The following is a 9146-nucleotide window of genomic DNA, read 5'->3' as shown; positions in this document are numbered from 1 at the left end:
CTATATCAAAACTTTAGATCCTATTTCCTAAAATCTTAGCTATTTAGTAGAAGGGTTTTCATGCATGGGAGTTAAGGTAGTGTGACCAGAAAACACAAGAGGTGTAAAGGCAGCAGACGTGAGTTTGAATCTTGCTTTTGCCCCTTCCCAGTCTTATTTCTTTATGTGTATGATAATAGAAACTGCCTTACCTATCTCATAGGATTGTTAAAAGGATAAAAAAATGTATAGATAGATAGATGATAGAGAGAGACAGAAAACCCGTGAAAGCGCATGTTAATTATAAAAGTTAGTCCCTATTTTTGTATTGTGCTCTGCATCATGCACTGTCCATGACAGACTTTTTAGACATTATGCAATGTGTTCCAGAGATCCCTTGGTATCAGGAAAAATAAGGCTATTTATGATTCAAGAGTGTTTGTTTTCTCAGATGTTGGTTTGCTCCCACTGCGACAGTTGGACAGCCCAGGTTCCTGAGCACTGAGGTACAAATAGCTGTCCTCTGTCATAGGAAAAATACATATGCTTTCTAAACCAATTCCTCCAAAGGAAGAAGTGGGAGTTTGGCCAAAAGTCAAGTAGCTATGCTGGTTAGTGATATGTTAGAACTGGAGAGGGAAGCAAAGGAGAATTGGCTGGGCTACAGAAAAGAGCAACTTAAAGTATGGACTAAAACTAAGAGAAAGAATACCTGCAGAAATGGATCAAGGACATTGAGAATCACCATTCTGATTCTGTAAGGAGCATCAGTTGGGCCTGCTCTATAGATGAAGGCAGTCCCCGCAGAGCAGAATCTCGGGAGGTAACCAGACATAAAGAGTAATATATTTGGAAAGTGTAGCCAGTAAAAATATTATTAAATTGAGTTACTAAATGGTAGGGTCTCAACCCATTGTACAGATAATTTTCTCTTATAATTATGATACCTGACTTTTCTCTGACCAGGCAATGTTTTATTCTGTTGTATATAAGTACATCATGAATCAGCACCAACTCAATAGCAACTAACAATAAATGTATATGTGGCATGTACACATATATATACACATATGTATATATGTACATATACATATATATACATAACATACATACATATATATTTGTGTGTGTGTAAATATATATACACACACACACACACAGAGAAAACCAAACCCACTGCTGTCAAGTCGATTCCAACTCATGGCAACCCTATAAGGACAGAGTAGAACTACCCCATAGGGTTTCCAAAGCTGAAAATCTTTCTGGAAGCAGGCTGCCACATCTTTCTACCACAGAGAGGCTGATGAGCTCAAACCACCAACCCTTCAGTTAGCAGCCTAGAGCTTTAACCACTGCACCACCTATAAAATACTCACTGATCTCATTTTCTAAATTAGATTTTTAAAATCCTGAACTTAAATACCTTTATGTAGATTGTACTATGAAATAATTTTCCTTTTCCTGTATTCAAATAAGAAAACCTTACTTAATAGTTATTCCAAAATTAGATGAAAACTAAAAATAATTAATTGAGTGTTTATGAGGAATATTCATAGAGACTAGCATTGCAGGCCAGGGTTTACACTACAAAGATAAAAACCATATAGTCTTTCAAACTAATATATTTGACTGCTTTTCTCTAATGCTCCTGCTTCACCTGCAGCAATCAGACAAGGTAATAATTTATGATAATCATATGAAAATATACAATTAATATTCATCACCTCTCATTCCTCATCACTTTAGATGATCAGTAATGCAGAGTGAAAATGCTGTCAGATTTCTAATTGCTTTGTAATGGGCTTGAAACAGGGAAATCATTAAAGGCAAACAATCTGTCATTTGTCTGTTACTTTACCTATCTATCACACAAAAAAACTCATTAAAGAAATTACTAATGAGCTACAAAAGACTGTACTCATAGTACTTCTACAACAAATTAAAAAGTAATACTGTGAAATGCTTAAAATATTTTTAAAATATGATATTTTTTGGGAATATTCATCAGGAAACATCTTTTCTTCAGTATATTTTTTACGTTGTGTGGTTTCATTATTTTGGCATTTAATCCATCATTGCAGAAATCTCTTTAGCATATAAAACTTGTTTTTCATCAGTATCTAAATTAATTAAACTAAAAGGTTGCAAGAAGCTGAAATGCTAAATGGGTTTATTACTAGTAAACTGACACAAGTAATAAAAAATAGTACTATACTAACCATGATGTTAAGTAAAGAACATATTTTAAAATTTGATTTTTATCCTCACATTTCCTGTCGATTTGAACTGTTGAAACTCCAATGCTTCATTCATCTTAACTAATACTTATCAAAAAAAAAAAAAATTTTTTTTTTACAGGATAAAATTATATTCAACTATTTAAATTGAGCACAATGTTAACTGTGCACAATAACATTAACTATTTTGAAAATTTCAAAGATATTAACCAAAGATATTAGATGTTTTATAATATTACTTCAATACTTTCGGAGGGAAAAAACAAATCATTTCTTTAAGTAACTGCATGGAATTTTACGTCTTCAGTACTACCTTTTTATGTGAACTGCTTAGTATTCAAGACCTATGACAATGACAACAATCTTGTTTTAAAAAACAAAGAAGCAAATAAAAATCAGAACTTTTTGTAGTTATATAGTCCAGCTAATATTTATTTTAGAATTAAAAATATGACAGTAACAAAGATAACAATGCTACTAATTATGCTTTTCATTTTCTTAACAATGAATTAAATCATGACTTTAATTTCCTATAATAAAAGCCAAGGTTTTCTTTAATAGAGTCAAGTTTTTCTTTTAAATATCTAGACATATTCCTAGCTATTAGAATCTACCTACATTTAAAAATTTAAATACCATAGCATGCTTAGCCAAGCGCCATGGTTTATACAAACAAGTGAATTTCAAGGTAACTTCTAAAGGTTCCATAACACCCTGGAAACATCTTCATTATACTCTCTAATTGACTTAAACAGACTTCATATAAACTGTTTAACACGTTTTAACCCACAAATTAACACCCCTTGATCATTCAGATTAACCTTTCCACTGTGAGTCAATTACATGATAAAAATAAAATAAACTTTTTAACAAAAAATTCAAGTTAAAAAAATTAAAATGGAGAGGGTAGAATGCTTACCAAAACAAACAGATAAAAAAATTACAGAATATAAATACATATCCCACATGTTTGGAGGGTCTCAAATTTGGGGGTAATTGGAAAGTGCAGAGAAAAATACGAGTTCTAATAAGAAGAAAGAAAAAGGGCTAAGAAGTGAATGGGGGAAAAATAGCATCTGAGACTGAATAATAAATTGGTATTTATTATGATTAGTAAGGAGAAACAGAAATCTGGGTGGCATAGTGGTTAAGGGCTATAGCTGCTAACCAAAAGGTTGGCAGTTCGAATCTACCAGGTGCTCCTTGGAAACTCTATAGGGTGGTTCTACTCTGATGGATTACATAGAATATCATCAATCAGGTTCATAGAATGACCAGTAAACACCAACTGTGAAGAAGCTAGGAAGACAGGAACCAAAACACCAGGTAAAATAAAAACCTTTAAGAGGTCTGAAACAAGCTTGAAAGACCGCTGACACAACTGAAGTTATTCAAAAAAAAGAAACACACAAAAAACACAGCAACAAGTGTGGTGCCAGCAAAAAGTATTTACCTCTGTCTCTTGTGCTTAGTACAGCGCCTTGCACATAATCAATGAACATTACTCATGCTGACTATTGCTAAAATGACAAAGGAGAGAATAAATCAAGTTAAGATGAAAAGACAAAAAAAACAAAACGAACCCGTTGCCATCCAGTTGATTCCGACTCATACAGACCTCATAGGACAGAGTAGGACTGTCCCATAGGGTTTCCAAGGAGCACCTGGTGGATTCAGACTGCTGACCTTTTGGTTAGCAGCCAAACTCTTAACCACTATGCCACCAGGGTTTCCGAAAAGATGAACAGAGAGAGGAAAAATGCAAAAATGAATTTGTTGTCATTGTTGGCTGCTGTCTAGTCGATTGCAACATATGGCGACCCCATGTGGGCAGAGCAGAGCTGCTCTGTACATTTTACAAGGCTGTGACCTCTCAGGAGCAAATCACCAGGCCTGTCTTCTGAGGAATCTCTTAAACATTTTTAAAAGATGAGGTGGGATCGTTCATTTATTATTCTCAATACTGTCTAAACCTTTACGAAGGTCTGCCGAAAAAAGAAAAAGGAAATTTCTCTGATACTAGCCATTCGCCTCATTATTTAAAAATTAACTCTTCCATATATATCTTCCTACACTACCTTCATCTTGATTCACGGATTTCATCATTCAAGTAATCCACCTTATTCTACTGGTATACCTCCTAGTTATGAATGGCCATAGCACCTGGTATTTCCTCTGGCATAGTACCTACCACAGTTTTATAACTATTTGTTCAATTCTCTATCTACCCAGATAAACTCTAAGCTTTTGAGAAGGCTGGAACAGTATCTGTTTTGTATCTCTAGGACCTAAGAGAACAGGTAGCATATGATAGACACTAAACAATAAATTGATTAAATAAGTGAATGAATACTATATATGTGCCATGTTATTTTTTCTCTCTTTTTTTTTCCCCTGTATCTTCTCAGATTTTAAGTCCCTAGTGGAGCAGTGGTTAAGAGTTTGGCTGCTAACCAAAAAGTCGGCAGTTTGGATCCACCAGCTGCTCTTTAGAAACCCTCTGGAGCAGTTCTACTGTGTCCTATAGAGCCGCTATGAGTCGGAATCAACTCAAAGGCAACAGGTTTGGTTTTCTGGTTTTTTGTACATTGTAGAATAAGTACGAGTGAGGAATACAAACAGAACTTACCTTAAAAGTTGAGAAGAGAAAGTAATTTTGAAAAGAAGGAATATTGACTATATCATGAGCTTTTAGAAGAACGAACAAATCAACCTTGGAAGAAATACAACCAGAATGCTTCTTACAAGCGAGGATTGCAAGACTTCATCTTGCCTACTTTGGACACATAATCCAGAAAGACAAGTCACTGGAAAAGAACATCATTTTGGCAAAGTAGAGGGTCAGCAAAAACAAGGAAAAACCTCAATGAGATGGACTGACATATAACAATGGACTCAAACATACCAACTATCCCAAAGATGGCACAGGATTGGGCAACAGTTCATTCTGTTGTACATAAGGTCACCACAAGTCAGAGCTGATTGAACAGCAACAAACAACAACTAGAAAATTTTAAATTACATATATGGCATTCATTTATGGCTTACATATTTCCATTGGACAGTATAGCTCTAGAAAATGGGAAATTAAGGAACAATAATGAGCAGGGATTTTCTTTTTCAGGTAAAAAGTGTTTTAAGAAGTTTATTCTGGCATAAATAGAAAATATTGGCTTTGGAAAAGGCTATACAGAAGTGATTCTCAGGTTTGATTATACATAAGAATCATCTGGGAACCTTAATAAAATGTAGATTCCCATACCCTACCCTGTTGTTGGTGTTAGGTGCCATCAAAGTCAATTCTTGACTAACAGTGACCCCACATGACAAAGTAGAACTGCGCCATTGGGTTTTTTAGGTTGTAATCTTTACGGAGGGAGCCCTGGTGGTACAGTGGTTAAGCACTTGGCTACTAACTGAAAGGTTGGCGGTTTGAACCCACCAGCTGCTCTGCGGGAGAAAGATGTGGCAGTCTGTTCCTGTAAAGATTAATTACAACCTTGGAAACCCTATGGGGCGGTCTATGAGTTGGAATCAATTTGATGACAATGAGTTTGGTTGTTTTGGAATCTTTATGGAAGCAGATCACGAGGTCTTTCTCCCATGGAGCCACTGAATGGATTCGAACCACCAACCTTTTGGTTGGATGCCAAGCACTTAACTGTTGTGCTGCCAGTGTTCTGGGTACAGGAACAAAACATGTGCATTTTTAAAATCACCTCAGGTGATCTCCAGTCCATGGGGGAAAAAAATTCAAAAAGTTTAACTAACCTGAAGCAATAAAATAGAAACAGAAATAGAATCAAACCAAGGCAAATTATTATCAAATTGCTAAAAACTAGTGTGGGGCGGGAGGAGAGAATCTTAGATGCAGCTAGGGAAAGACATATAAAAACAAAGATAAGAATTACAGCAGGTATGTTGTCAAAAATAATGTGAGGCAGGAGACAATAGAGTAACATCTTCAAAATACCAAAAGGAAAAAAACTGTCTACTAGAAATTATAAAATATATCTCAAAAATTAAGGAGAAAGAAAGACATTTCAGACATATAAAAGTTTATAAAATTTATGGACAGCAGACCAGCGATATGAAATATTTGAGAAAACCTTTTAGGCAGAAGAAAAATGGTATCAAAGAGAAACCTAGTTGAAAAGCACTGAAAAGAGTTAAAATGTGGATGAATACAAAAGATCTTTTTTCTCATTTGAGAATCTCTTTAAAAGATAATTTACTATTTAAAGCAAATATAATAATTTTCTGTGTGGTTTATAAGACATATAGAAATAAAATATACAACAATAATAACACAAAAGATAGAAGGGAAGATGGGAGTATGCTCATAAAGTTTTCATACAATATGCAAAATGGTATATTATTATTTTAAGGTAAAGTGTGATTAAGTTAAAGGTGTATGTTGTAAAACTTACCCCCAAAAAACCACTTAGTAGCCACTAAACAAAACAAAAATTAAAAGTCGCATGTCTACTAAGTCAGTAATAATCATCTCAATAAATGCAGAAAAAAAACCTCATCAAAATTCAACGCTAATTGACAATAAAAACTGGTAGCACAATAGGAACAGAAGGGAACTTCCTCAACCTGAAAAAGGTCATTATGAGAAACCTATAACTAACATATTCAGTAGTAAAAGACTGAATGCTTTCCCTTAAGACTAGGATCAAGGCAAGGATGTGCGCACTCATTACTTCTATTTACTATTGCATCGTAGGTCATAGACATTGCAATAAGGCAATAAAATAAAATAAAAGGCAGATACATTGGAAAGGAAAAATCAAAATTGCCTTATTTACCTTATTCACAGTGTGATTTTCTAGTAAAAATCCTATAAATCTACAAAAAAAAGAAGCCACTACATCTAAGTAATTTTAGTATCCCCTGATACAATGTCAACACATGGAAATCAATTGTATTTTTAAAGCTGCAAATAATAATCAGAAATAAAAACAAGAAACACTATTCAAAATAGCATAAAAAATTTTAGGGATAAATTCAACAAAGTATGTTCAAGACCTGTGCATTGAAAATTGTAAAACACCATTTAGAGAAATTGTATATGTCATGTTGATAGACTGGAAACCTCAAAACTAGCTATTAAGATGTCAGTTCTTCCCAAATTGATCTATGGAGTCAATGCAATCCTGATCAAAATCCTAGTAGGTTTTTTAAAACAGAAATTGACAAACTGGTTCTGAAATTTATATGAAAAGGTAAAGAACCAATAGTAGCCGGAACAACTTTAAAAAGGAAGAACAAACTTAAGAGGGTTTGTATTATCTGATTTTAAGGTTGATTATAAATTTATAGTAATTAAGATAGTATGGTATTTGCCATACAGATACATAGATCAACGGAACATGATCCTCTGACACAGCCCATTAGTATCTGGTAGCTTCCTTGCCTTCTAGACTGACCTAAATCTACAATAACCCAAAAAACCAAAATAAAGAACTGAAAAATGGACCTACATGTATATATGTGAAACTGATTTTAAACAAAGGTGCCAAAGCAATTCAAAGGAGAAAGGATAATCTTTTCAACAAATGATGCTGGAACTATTAAATATTCAAGGAAACGAATCTAAACTATTCCCTCACACCACATTTAAATATAAGTAAAAAATGGATCATTGGCCTGAATGTAAGAGCTGAAACTACGACACTTCTAGAAGAAATCATGAGAGAAAACTAGTGATTTTAGTTTAGGCAAAGATTTCTTAAAGAAATCAGAAAAAACACAAAAAAGGGCAAATTTGACTTCATCAAAAATAAACATTTGCTCTTCAAAAGACAGTTAAGGAAATGAAAGGACAAGTTACTGACTGGGATAGAAATATTGGCAAAGCATGTTTCTGTAAAAGGGCTTGTATCCAGAATATATAAAGAAATATCAAAACTCAACAGTAAATGGTGATGGTTGAAAAACAAGATGAATGTGATTAATGTCACTGAAATGTACATGTAAAATGGAAAATACTTTGTTACATATATTTACCACAATTAAAACAAAGCAGTAAGAAAGCCAACGGTCAAATAAGCAAAAATGGGCAAAAGATTTGAGCAAACATTTCACCAAAGAAGATACATGCATGGCAAATAAGCACATGAAAAGATGTTCAATATCATTAGTTATGAGGGAAATGTACATTAAAATCACGAGATACCATTATCCACTTATTTGAATGACTAAAATTAAAAAGACTGACCACACCAAGTATTGCTAAGGATGTGGAGCAACTGAGACTCATACATTTCTAGTGGGAATAGAAGACAGTATAGCCGCTTTAGAAAACAGTATGTGAATTTCTTATACTCACCACATGACCCAGAAATTTCAGAGATATTTACTTAAGAGAAATGAAAATCTATGTCCTCACTAAGCCCTATAAAGAGCAGGTTCACAGCACTTTATTTATAATAGCCTAAAACTAGAATAACTCAAAGGTCCATTGACCAGTGAATGGACAAGTAAACTGTGGTATTTCCATATAATGGAATGCTATTGAGCAATAAAAAGGAACAAACTACTGATACAAGCAACAACACTGACGAATCTCAAAGGCATTCTGCTAAGTGAAACAGGCTAGTTTTTCATTTTAAATAGACTTGTAATTCTTTCTCTACGACAACACACAAGACTACATACCACATGGTTCCATTTATGTGAAATCCTAAGCAGATCAGTGACGACCAGAGACTAAGAGTAAACTTTTGGGTGACCGAAATGTTTTATATCCAGATTGTATTAGTGGTTACATGACCGTATACACTGTAAAATTCACTGAATTACACTTTTAAAATTAGTGAATTAATTGGATGTAAAGTATATCTCAATCAGGCTGACAAAAAAAAAAGGCAAAGAGATTTTGGTCGTTACTGATGAATTTCAAGGTCGAGTGGGTGATGTTTA

Source organism: Loxodonta africana, chromosome 7 (assembly GCF_030014295.1).
Source record: "Loxodonta africana isolate mLoxAfr1 chromosome 7, mLoxAfr1.hap2, whole genome shotgun sequence".
In the NCBI taxonomy this organism is placed as follows: domain Eukaryota; kingdom Metazoa; phylum Chordata; class Mammalia; order Proboscidea; family Elephantidae; genus Loxodonta; species Loxodonta africana.
The sequence above is the reverse complement of the archived record's forward strand: the minus strand, read 5'-3'. Positions refer to the sequence as shown.